The sequence below is a fragment of the Onychomys torridus genome, chromosome 22, assembly GCF_903995425.1.
Source record: "Onychomys torridus chromosome 22, mOncTor1.1, whole genome shotgun sequence".
Taxonomy (NCBI): Eukaryota; Metazoa; Chordata; class Mammalia; order Rodentia; family Cricetidae; genus Onychomys; species Onychomys torridus.
This window is the reverse complement of record NC_050464.1, coordinates 25851895-25865196: the sequence shown is the minus strand read 5'-3', so window position 1 is coordinate 25865196 and position 13302 is coordinate 25851895. Positions and strand designations below refer to the sequence as shown.

Below are 13302 nucleotides of genomic sequence, written 5' to 3'. Positions count from 1 at the left end.
TCGCTGGTGTTCAGTATGGTAATGGTTACCACTTGCTGGCTTCTCAGTTTTCCTTGGGAAAGTGTGAAAGATCAAAGAGATGCTTATCAACTCCATACATAGATCAGCTCTCTCTGGGAAGCCTCAAATAACACCAGCATCTAAACCTGTTAGAGAGTGGTACCAGAGAGAGGTGGATATAGAAAGGTAAGGCTACAGAGCCCACAGATCATTACCACATGGCCATGTGATGGTCTAGTCTTAATTGTCAACTCATCTAGAGTCAGTTGGAAAGAGTCTCCCTGAGGTACTGTCTAGATCAGATTGACCTGTGGACACATCAGTGGAGGATTGCTTTGACTGCTAATTATGTAAAAGACAGCCCACTGTGGGTGGAACCATTCCCTAGGCAAGGTGTCCTGGGCGGTATGAGCATGGAAACCAAGCTGAGCATTTCTCTCTGTTCTTGATTGTGAGTGTAATGCAACCAGCGGCTTCAGTTCCTGCCTTGATTTCCCCACAGGATGGACTCTAACATGAAATTATGAATTGAAATAGACCCTGCTCTCCACTTCATTGCTTTTTGCCATAGTGTTTTGTCATAGCCATAAAAGTGAAACTAAGAGAAGCAACAGCCTGGTGTTACCCTTCCAGAAAGGAAGCATGCTCATACATGCATTATTGATCTATAAAACATATACACACATTGTATCTGGGTGGGGCCATCCCCCAACTACAATGCTATCACATGGTCCCTGCCTAGTTTTACTATTGGCCCTGCCTTGCTGATAGGAGTTGAGCCGTGACCAGTGAGCATGCACTGTGCTCCTACATACCCTCCAGTTGGTCTCTGGTCTAGTGACCTGAACCCAACAGCACACTGCCCTCTCAATATCCCCAAATCTTTCCATAGGAGACGGAGGCCAGCCCTATTGTGGCAGAAGGTGATTTTCTCTTTACAAGCCCTTGCTCTCTGTCCCATAGTGAACAGAACGGGAGTGACCCTTCTCTGACTGTGTGTAGAGTCTCATAGGTAGGATCCTTGGATCCCATAGCAAGGACAGGGTCTACTCAATAGTACAGTAAGTGAATGAGTGAATGTACATTGTAGCAAAGATAAATATTAGAACTATGTGATCTGCTACATTCGCTTATGTTTTTACAAGCCTATGGGAATTCGTTACATAATTATTTACCAAGTCCTAAAGAATGTAGCAAGGCTGAGATAAGGTGAGGAACCATCTTGGTTTTGGTCACCACTCAGCCTCCTGGACGCTTTGCCTCCTCAAGTCATCTGGCTGAAGATGGCTCGGCCACCTATAATTTGCTTATCAAGTTGCCACATCTGCTGAGAAACAGGAGGGAGGCATATCTTGCTGAGCAGCTGGCTGCCAGGCACCCCTGTCTGCGACTCTTGTCTATTTGCATTTGAAGATTCACAGAGCACCCCTGCTTTGGGCCCTGGGCCCCCCATCCCACCCCAAACCCAGAATGAGGCTGCATGACCAGGGGTACCACCATATTTACAAAGGAATGCGAGCAAGCCAGACCTGTCTGCAGCTGGGGAATTGCACTTTCAAGGGAGGGACTTTGTAGCAGGGTCTCTCACTGTTTGCCCTCTGCTCTTTGAGTCCCTGGGCTGAGCTAGCTGCAGAGGTTGGAAGATGTTTTCCTCCTTGTCTCACGATGTGTACCACAGGACACATCGTTTGTGCCTTCCTCAGCCACACAGCCGAACAGCGCTCAGCACTTCATTGTATTTTCAAGAAAGCGGTAAAACGGAGACTCTCCTCCCCCCTCCCCTGCATTGAGCTTGTTTAATTCTGAGAACTCAAGATGAGTCTTGTTCCAGAAGAAAAATATCTTGCAGACTGTTGAGGACACGTTCACTTCTCACACTATCATTTCCCCTGCTCCTGTTACTTTTTTCTCTCTCTATCTCTCTTTCAATAATGCTTTTATTTATTCTTTGAAAACTTCATATACTATTCATTCCCACTCCCCTACTCCTCCCAGTCCCTCCCCACCCCTGACTCACCCAACTTCATCTTCTTCCTCTCTCTAAAAACAAAAAGAGAGAAAAAGAAAAAAGAAAAAAAAAAGAGTCCATTTTGTGTTGGCCAACTACTTATGGCCAAGGGTCCTGCCGTGATGTGAGGTTGATATCCCTAGCATCACTCTATTGGAGAAAACTGATTTTTTCCCTTTCTCAGTAGGTATCAATTGCTAAATGCTTCTTGGTTAGGGGTGGGACTTTGTTTTGTCTGCTTTGAACCTGTGCAGGTCTTACGTATGCAGCCATGGTCTCTGTGAATTCTTAGGTGCATCAGCCCTGCCGTGTCTAGAAGATACAGTTTCCTCACGTGATCCATCACCTCTGGCTCTTCCAGCCTTTCTTCCTCCTCAGATTCCTGAGGTTTGAAGGGGGGCCTCTGTGTTGCTCTGCTCCCGCCCCCAGACTCCTTGCCTTTGTGAAAAATGCACCATAAGGCCAGTGACCTGGTGCCACACCCCACCTTTGATCACCTGTGTGTAGACACATCTGTGTGGGGTGTGCCCTGAAGGCAGGTGATAGGTGCTGAGAGCTAGTCACATACACAGGGGACAGCAAACTGTGATGAACAAGCCGTGATGGCTGTGTTTTTAAATAATCCCAGTGCTCGGGAGGCAGAGTCAGGCGGGTCTCTGTGAGTTCAAGGCCAGCCTGGTCTACAGAGATAGATCCAGGACAGGCTCCAAAACTACACAGAGAAACCCTGTCTCAAAAAACAAACAAACAAACAAACAAATAAATGAATGAATAAATAGATAAAACAACCCCATTGGGGCTGGAGAGATGGCTCAGCCATTCAGAGCGCTGGCTGCTCTTTCCAGAGGCCCTGGGTTCAATTCCCAGCACCCACCCACGTGGCTGTTTACAATTGTCTGTAACTCCAATTCCAGGGGATCCTGACATCTTCACACCAATGCACATAAAATGAAGTTAATTAAAAATAACCCCATGACTGCCAAGGGCTGAGCTTCATTTTTGCTGAGCTGGTAAGCACAGCAGTTATGAGGACAACACCTATCTCTGTGGGATAAGGACAAGATGGGATAGTGGTCTGGGATGTAGAAACTCCTCTTACTACTGGAGTTTGGGGGTACAAGCCTGGGCCCTGGTCATCCTAACATGCTAAGTTCGACCACCCATTCTCAATATACCAGTCGAAAAGAAAATAATATTGACAAGCAGAGAAAGGAGATTTATTGATTCACTGTGGTCACATTAAAGAGGAACATATAATGGCCAATGGCACCTCTCCCCACCCCACCCCTGCCAAGCCTGTCTTTGGGGTTCTGACCCAAGGCTTAGGTTCAAATGGAAGGTTAGTGGCATGTGTCGCTATGCAGTCTGGGCCACAGTATGGGTGAGGTCTGGGTTGCTCATCACTGAACCAGCATTGTGTTGGCTCCAGTTCATCCCGCAAGCTGTCGGAACTGTAAAATCTCTGCTCAGGAGGGAAGTGCCTCCTGTGGAGTCAGCAAAGCTCTATTCTCCTCCAGCATGTGTTTCCTGGGGCCACTCTTCCTGACAGCCAGGGAGGTGGGCACAGTCATGTCTCTTTAAACCAGGGGTTCTCAACCTTCCTGATGCTGCCAACCCTTTGATACAGTCCCTCGTGTCGCAGTGATCCTCAACCATGAAGTTATTTCTGTTGCTACTTCGTTACTGTAATTTTGCAATGGTTATGAATCATAATGTAAATATTTTGGGGGAGAGAGGTTTTTTCCCAGAGGGGCTTGGGCCCCACATGTTGAGAACCAGTCCTTTAGACATTAGCTCTTGCCAAGATAGTTTTAGCCTAAAGCCTGCTTTAGCATGAGGGCCGCCGGCTGTCTGCCGAGGCCCTAAAGCACCCTGCAAACTGAAGCAAGGCTGGAGCTGGGAAAGCTGTTTGGCTTCTTGCTACACACCCCTCTCCGCACAGGCAGGGCTCAGAGATGTGGACACGCATGGTGGCTTATCCCCAGCTCTCTTTGCTCTCCGGCCTCCCCTATATTCCCCCTGCCCTGGTTTCCATGGGAACTTTCTGTGGCTGTTTTCCTGGTCACAGATTTCTGCCTTAGGCCTGGCTGGGCCTCATCAATGGAAGAAGCAGCTTGGCCCTTGAGTGACAAGGTGACAAGTCTCCTGCAGGCAAGGAGGGAGAGATTGAGAGAGGCTTGGGTAACCCAGGGATTTGCAGGATGGTTCTGCTGACTTCTCTAAGCAAACCTCTATATCTACTAGAAGACTTCTATATAGCTGAACTTAGAGGAAAACTCCTATTAGCCTAATTGATTTCTTTTCTTTCTGTTTAAAACACCACACACACACACACACACACACACACACACACACACACACACAATTTTGTCAGTTCTTTGATCTCAGCAAACTTTGCAGGGCAGTTGGGGCAAAAGTAAGCAGTTGGGAAGCCTGCAGATTAACCCTCCGAGGGCCAGTGACCTCAGAGCCCCTGGCATTTGTGTGAGGCTAAAAGCCCTTAGAAAAGCAGCTGGGAGGCCACAGGATTAACTTTATTGGTTTGTGAAAATACCAGTTCTCAGGGAAGTAGTTGACTGTTGGGCTTTCCTGGCCTGGGACCCAGAGCAAAGCACTGTGTGGCTGCTCCCTTTATTCTTCCAGGACCAGGAGATGGTATGCACTATCTCCCCTGCAGATGGATGCCCCAGCCAGGGAAGATGGTATGCAAAGGTCTAGAAGCCAGGACCCTGGCTCTCCAGGCTTCCTGGTGTTTCTATAATGGGAGGCTTTGCCATCCCCCACAGAGAAGGCATGTGGAGGCCATTAATCTAGTCCCAAGATGTCTGGGCATTTTAGCATTAAGAGAAAAAAAATCTCCCACAACACAAAAAGCCAAATGTTTAGTCAAGAGCATCCTCATGTTAGTGGTTCGACTTTTCAGATTGAATGGGACCTTCTGACATACAGCCTGGAAGATGCTTGTGATAGCTTGTCTCTGGGCCCTGTGTCCAGGTATATGTACATTCTCCTTCCTGACAACATGGCATGAAATGACATGGGTCCCTCTCTGCTAAGCCTGTGAGACACTAAGGCCATCTCATGAAATGATGGTTGTGAGCCTGCCACCCAGACAGTGTCTCCTGGCTAGAAAAGAAAACTTTTTCTGCCATCTCACCTATCCTAAGGAAGGCAGGTGCCTGCCTAGTCACCAAAACCTCGATTGTCTGGAAAAACACCTATGGACACGGCACATGCATGTAGGCATAGTAGTAGATGGGTTCCCCAGCTGAAAGTATCTGGAATGCCTAGTTTGTGAGGGTCAGTGATCTGCTGTAGGATGTTCCTTCTCTCATGTTCCTTCTCTCTGCTGAGCCATGGCCATAACCCATCACAAGAGGGGCTGTGAGCATGGAGTGTTAAAAGATGGTGTCTCATCAATGGATGTGAACAAGCTCCTTTCAAAGATGCTTTCTTGACCACTCAGTGTGACCAGAAGTCCCTCCACATGCCCTCCATGTACGTGTGTGTGTGTATGTGTGTGTGTATGTATGTATGTGTGTGTAAGTGTCATGCCCACAGAAGCCAGGAGATATCAGATACCCTGTAATGTTAGAGATGGTTGTGGGTGCTGGGAACTGGAGTCTGGGTCCTCTGCAAAAGCATCCAGTGCTCTTAAAGCCTGAGCCATCTCTCCAGTCTCTTGTCACCCTCCACCCCCTCTCTCACCATGGGTAAAATCGACTCTCCCTCCCCACCACAGCCAATCCTGCTTTAAAGAGTGTGTGTGTGTGTGTGTGTGTGTGTGTGTGTGTGTATTCTGGGAATCAAAGTCAAGGCCTTAGACTTGAATGGCTAACACTTGACGGAGTGCCCCCAACCCTAAACATGCCTTCACAGGAAGATGACTTAACTTTTAAAACGTGTCTCTGAAAACAGTGAAGCCCGTACTTTCTTCTGCTTGTTGGCAAGCTGAGCAAGGGGATTGATTCTCTGGCAGGTTGACCTGTTCCTCCCGGCTGTCCTTTTTCTGCCTTCACGGGGACACGGGGACTATTTACATTTACATTAAAAGCCACCTCGGCTTTCCGCTTTCGGGCCTGTTTCAAAGTTGTCAACAGCACTTCCTTGTGCGTGTGTGCCCCACCCCCACCTTTTGTTGCTCTCACTCTCAGAAGTGACAGACCCTGTAATTCTCACATGTCAAGGTTCCAAACCCAAGCCCTCCAGCACCCCCTCTGTCTCCCTTGACGGATGAAAAGGAGGACATTGTACCCAAGGAGCCCATCTCGCTCTGCCCTGTGCCTCTATTTCATCGATGTGCCCCATGCTCTGGACCAAGGCTGGCCCCCTAAGGACACCTCTCCTTAGACCCCTGGAGTGTCCAGGAGCTCTGGATCGGCCTCATTTTCTCCAGAAGGGGATCGGATTTTCCCAGCAGTCTCTGAGATTATCTTTATTCTTCAAGGAGTGACGGTGGCCAGAGCTCTGTGCATCCTGCCAAGTGCCCTAGGATCTTGGAAATCTGCCCAGGGCCTCAGTGGAGGCCTCCACTCCTCCAGACAGCACACGCTTAGGAAAGAAAATGTGAGTCTTGGCTCCCAGGGCTAGCGAATGCACAGTGGACACCTGGTGTCATGTCTTGGAAAGTTGAGCATAAATGGTTTTTGCCCTTTATGTGTTCCTGCACTGAGTTGTGGTGTGTAAGCATACAGGCTTCACACATATGCTTGTGAGTGTGTTGTTTTTGCAGACTCGCAGTATAGAGGTATTGTTTGTACGTATGTGCTTATGCATGGGAGTGCTGCATGTGTGCAAATGTCAGATTCCTATGTGTGCATGTGAAGGTGTGTATGCATGTGTGAGTTGTGTGTGTGTGTATGATTGTTGTGTGTATATGTTTCTATGCATGCCCTTGACTGTAAAACCATGTGTGTATGTGCCATGTAGGCAAAGAGGGGAGGCAAAGGAGTTCTTACTAGTTTTCTTTTTTTAAAAATGTATTATTGTGTATATATATACCTGAGCATATGTCCATGCACCATGAGTGTACACCTGAGTCTATGTTCACACACCATGTATCTGCACCTGAGTGTATGTCCGTGTACCATGTACATATACCTGAGTATTTGTCCATGCACCATTATGTACCTGGTATCCAAGGAGGCCAGAAAAGGGCATCATTGGATCCTTGGGAACAAGGATTACAGGCAGTTGTGAGCCACCACATCTGCGCTGGGAATCAAACCCAGGTCCCTGGAGTGAGCAGCAGCCGGTGCTCTTAACCACTGCTGAGCCAGCATCATCTCGCCAGCTCCCTTCCTCTGGTTTTCCAAACTGCGGCTCCAACACCTTTACCTCAACAAGAGCTGAATACATTTAAAATTTCACAACTGGCTTCACAGTTTAAGCCCAGCAATCATCCGGGAAGCCCTGAAGGAGGCACTTTCTGAGAAGCCCACAGTCAACCCAGCAACTCTTCTGGGACCACACCTGCCCCTGTGTTCTCATGATTCAAGTTGAAGGACATGTGCCTGGGCTTGGCCCTGGGCCAGGTGCCATCACTGGGATCAGTGAATATTTGCCTTCTCAGAGTCCCAGCCTGGCAGGTGTTGGCTTCTCTGGGAATCCCCCCCCCCCCCAGAGTGCCAGCCACTCCCTAGAGTGCCAGCCACTCCCTAGAGTGGCTGGGGTTCTTTAAAAACATGCTTTACTTCCAATTCCAATTAGAAAATCATGTCTTTTTCTTTCTCTGGGAGGGTATGTGTGGTGATGCATATGTGCAAGTGTGTTTGACTAGGTAGATCTTATCTCACCTTAGTTTTTTGAGATGGGCCGGATGGTGATAGCCCTGTTTCCTCTCAGTGCTATGCTGTGGTCACAGCAGTGTGGGCACCTAGGAGGGGGCTTTTATTTTTCTTTAAGACTCATGGAAGGTAGCTGGGTGGTGGTGGTGGTGGTGGTGGTATACGCCTTTAATCCCAGCACTTGGGAGGAAGAGAGAGGTGGAACTCTGTGAATTCAAGGCCAGCCTGGTCTACAGAGTGAGTTTCAGGACAGCCAGAGGTGTTATACAAAGAAACCCCTGGCTCAAAAAAAGAACAAGAAAAGTTAAAAGACAAAAAACAAAACATGTAAGTAGCTGAATTCAGGTCCTCAGGCTTAACACAGCAAGCTAATAGCCTGGTGAGCCATCTATCTTTTCAGATCCTGCAAAAAGCTTTTGAAACACACACACACACACACACACACACACACACACACACACACACACACACACACACACACACACACACACACACACACACACACACACACATACATTATTCTTTGAGAATTTTATACACTACATTTTTTATCATGTTTACCAACTCCTCCCATATCCACCTCCACCTCCCTCCTAACTTTATGTCATCCTCATGTCTTTTCTTCCTCTTCCTCCTCCTCCTCCTTTTGAAACTCAGTGTTCTTTAAGGGTGTGGCTCCCGCTTGGTCAACCATGCTCTGATGGATGACCAACCCCATACCCAGGAGCATCTGAGCAGCACAAAAAGGAGTTGATGGATTATCTAGAAAAGCTTTCAACACACCCACTTTTGATTTATTTGTGCTTTTTTTTTTGGGGGGGGGGGGGAGTAGGGAATCAGTTCTCTCTTTCCATGTATGTGTTCTGGGGATTGAACCCAGGGCATCTGATTTAGCAGCAAGCGCCTTTATCCACTGAGCCATCTTGCCAGCCTAAGCTCTTGCCTTTAGTTCTAAGTAGTTGAAGGTGTCCATTTCCCTCATACTCCTGAAAATTGGGTCATTTAAATGTATCATGGATTACAATGGTTAGAGGGTCACATAATTTTGAATAACAAGGTGGGCTTGCACAAGACACCCGAAAACCTCCCCATGTGAGTCCCCCACCCTGCCCTCAGTGAAGTGTTTGGGTTTTAGATGCTGGGACTTGGCAATCATGCTGTTATTAGAGGGATGGTTTGTGACTTTGAAGGTGATACCTGAATTTTCAAATTTTACATAGAAATTTGCTATGCTTATGTTACCCCCTAAAACATGCTCGATCTTTATGCTTTATTCTCCTCTCTTCAGAATATATTCATAAAAGTGAATTTGGATAATGATCATTGGTTTTATTGTAAACTTGGCACACTCTGGGAATCATATGGGAAGAAAGTCTCCATGAGAGATTGTGTGATGTCTTAAGAGGATTGACCTGATTGCATTCATTGATGTAGGAAGACCCAGATCACTACAGGCAGCCCCATTCCCTAGGCAAAGGGTCCTGAACTGTGTAAGAGTGGACAAAGCCATCTAGGCACTATCATGCATCCATTAATTCATTGCTCCCCACTCTTAATGATGGATGTCATATGATCAGCTGCTTCAGGCTCCTGCCATCCTGGCTTCCCCCAAATGATGGTCCATGACCTGGAATTATGAACTAAACAATTTCTTCCATAAGTTGTTTTTATTGAGGTATTTTATCATAGCGATAGGAAAGGAAACTAAGAAAATGAATGAATGAATGATGCCTCTTCAAATGTTTTGGATGTCAGCATTTGTGTTTTGGAAAGAAAAATGTTTTAAGAAAAATTGTGCAAGGGGCTAGAGAGATGGGCCACTTGGAAAATTGTTTGCCATATAAGCATCAAAGTCAGATTTCAAATCCCTAGTATTCACACAAAAAGTCAGGAGGGACAGTGTGGTATGCAATCCCAGGGCTGTGGAGGAGAGACGGTACATCCTTAGGACTCACTGGGCAGCTAACCTAGCCAATCAGTGAACTCTAGGTCAGTGAAAGACCTATCTTAAAAAAGTAAAGGGGAGCCGTGGAGGAAGACACCTACCTAACTCTACATGCACCTACACACACACACACACACACACACACACACACACACACACACACACGCATGCACTCACACAAACATGCACATACATATACACAGAAATAGATTGCCCATCCCAAACATATTCTAAACTCCCATCATTCTATTGAATGGGGCCAAGAAAGCGCCGCAGTGGCTGTTTTGAGAGAAGGCCTCTCACCAGCCTACGACTCATTGAGAAAGCTAATCTGTCAGATTAGACAGCCCCAATCATCCTCCTGTTTCTACCTCCCCAATACTGGGATTACCAGTGTGAACCACTGCTCCAGCTTTTATGAATTTAATTTTTTTGACAAGTGTGGGCTCTGGGGATCAAACTTAGGTCCTCATGCAAAGGAAACGTGACTGGCTGAGCCATCTCCCCCAGCTTCTCGTGTCTGGCTCTCAAAAGATTTCCTAAATAGAGAAGGACAGATGGCAGGACAGAGGCCCTCCCCGATGCTGTCCCTGCCCCACACCTTTTATATTCTTTTGTCTCTCTAGAACCTGCCCTCTGTAGAATTATTTTATTTGAGACAGAGGGCATAGATAGTCTCTGAGGCCTAATCAATAATTACCATGTTTTACCCAACTAATTAAAGGAGATCAGTGTAGGGAAACATGCAAGCTTGCCTCCATAGTATTGGGGTTTAACTGTTCAGAGTAATTTTCCATTATAATTTTGTGTTCTAAATAAATCGAACCAGCGTCACTCTGGAAACACTTGTCTAATGTTGTACAATGAGTGTTTAAGTGGTTTTGGTGGAATCACTAATCATACCCCTGCACTGGATTAAAATAGGATTGTTTTTGAGTTTGCTCATTAGATGGGAGGAGGCTAAATTTATAGATGTAGAGGCATGCCCTTAATAGTGAATGTAAATAGGTGCATATGTAAACAGATGCTTACTCATTTACAGACACGGTCATTAGGGAGCTTTGTGTGAGGATGTTTTCTACGCACGCATGGGGGCTCCTGCTCTATAAGGAATGGCACGATGCTGACATCCCAGGTCCATTCCCTAACCTAGTATCTCTAGTTGAGTAATTACACAAGGCAGACATCCCAGCTGGGGCTCTATATTTAAACCCAAGTCACTGTTTCCAACCAGACCATTCTTTCAGAGAGGTTAATAAGTCAACCCTGTTATTTGGCGCTACAAGTTAAATGCTAACTATGTATCTTTTTTTTCTTCTTCTTCTTTCTCAACTGCATAGCCATTTACCCAAATGGCCTTTCGCTATTGTTTCTATGTTCAGGGATAAAGCCAGCCAACTGAGACTTCAAAACCTTCTTGGTCAGCCATCTGTTTGACTCTATGCTGCCTTGGTGGTGTTTCAGTTTTCTCCCTGCAGGGAATACATGGGGAGATGCCAGTCATTGGGCCAAAGGCCCAAGGACCTGGCTTTGTTGGGAAATACTGTAGGGTGCAGAGCCACATCTGTCCCCTGCAGGAGGCAGGAGCTGGGACTGACTTCAAGGCCTCCGGTCAAGGGGATTCTCCAGAGAGCCTGCGCTCACCTCTTCTCACTGCCCTCCACCCGTGCTTTAGCTGCTGGTTTTTGCGTGGAAGGACTCTACTCCGGCTCCACTCCCGCCTCTTTCCAGATTGGCATGACTAACTTCAGACTTGAAGCTGTGGAAATCAGAAACCACCCAAGCTTGAAGAGAAAGGGATAGGCTAGATTTAAAGGGAGAGAAATTCAAATAGAGAAGATATTCTCTCTCTCTCTCTCTCTCTCTCTCTCTCTCTCTCTCTCTCTCTCTCTCTGTCTCTCTCTCTGCCTCTCCCTCCCTCCCTCCCTCCCTCCCCCTCCTCCTCAGCATGCTCTCTCATTCCTATAGCCCTTTTCTGCAACAAGTTGTCACCGATTACAGCATCTGGCTTATTATGTTCAACAGAAGAAAGGCTCAATTGGAAGTTAATACTATGTTGAACTTTGACCCCTTTATTGGACCTTCATAGTATCCTTCTGTCGTTCAGAGACTATTTGGGACTAGCTGGGCTGAGCTGTTTAGGCAAAGCTAACCCACAAGGAAGCTTCTGGAGAGAGCATGGGTATTTCTGGAGCAGGGGGGGGGGGGGGGGGGGGGGGGTGGGAGCGGGGAGGGTTGATTACATCCCTTTCCTTCCTTCCTTTTCTGTCCCTTAGTAGAGAGGAGCAAAGAAAACCAGGAATTGTGTCCTGGGGTTTATGGCACCCATATTAGTCTCCAAATTGACAGTGTTCAGCTCCAAAGTGGAAACAAACTTGGGAAGAGGTGGGGGGGGGGGAAGAGGGGGTAGCTTCTCCAATCCCACAATTCCTTTGTTCCCCACAGCCTTTTGCAATTAAGTCTCCTTGCTGTTTCTTGTCTTCCAAGAGCTCAGGAGCCCTTTCTCCTGTTTCAAACGCCCTGTCAGCCTCTTTATCCTGTGCCTGGGTAATGACCCATCTGCTTAATCCCTTCCTCCTGTAACTCTGTAGTGGATGCGCTAACATAAAGGTGGACTTCGTTTTTGTTTTTCTTCATCTGGCTTCACAAAAGCTACTTGATGCTGGGTATTGCTCAGGATGGTGAAACCCAAGGTGACAGATGTGTGATATTCCTTAAACACAAACCTGGCAAGAAGCCTCTGAGACCTCAGCTACACCCTCCTGCTCTCCCCACATCTCTCTGCATCTGGCTTCTCTGCCTTCGGGATTTTATCAGCCATCTGGAGACGTTCTCAGGGTGATGTTACCAGATCCTTAAAGGACCAGATATGAGTTCTCTGAAATGGGAAAATTAATATGAGGCATTAGTGGGAAGGATGATAGGGCCTCTTTGAGATAACTCTCGCTCCTGGGTAGAGAGAGCTCCTGGATAACCTGCAGGTGGATTTTGTTCAGGAAAAGCCATTGCCACGACTTCAGGATTCCAGGTAGAAAAATCCCTCCCTGTGTCTGTAGTTCAAAGCTTGCTTCCCATGAGTCAGTCAGTCAGGTTCCTCCCCCAGCTCCACCCCAAACACACAATACATTTTGAACAGCCTTCACAAAGGTAGAAAACTCCAATCTGCTGAAATGGAAACCCAGACTGATACTTATTGAAAGGTATTTTTTGGTACATCATTAGTAAATACAATAGTAGTGTGGAGCCTTCCAGTGAGCCTATAGAAGGAATAGGATAGTTTGCCTGCAAAGAAATGACCTTGCCTGCCAGCTTGTCTGTCTCGCCTCTGGGACACTTATCTTTTCTGTACAGTTCTTGGGTGACCTCAGAAGCATTCCCATTTGAGCAACCCAAGTCGCCTGATGTTAATAAATTTCATCATTGAAGAATCAAAATGACTAAGTGACTTAGAACTACCTGAAATAATTGTTTTTGATTGTGTCTTCTTGGGCTCCATGGATGGATAAAGGGCTTAGAGAACAAGCCTATGGCTCTGAGTTCCGATCCCTAGAACCCTCATTAAG

The 13302-nt window shown here is 46.9% G+C and overlaps 1 protein-coding gene across 1 annotated transcript in view; it reads left to right on the top strand.

Annotated features, from left to right (window-relative positions):
- Positions 1-13302, top strand: part of Tmem132c (transmembrane protein 132C) — a 284287-nt gene that overhangs the window by 44939 nt on the left and 226046 nt on the right. The gene's annotated exons all lie outside the window — the stretch shown is intronic.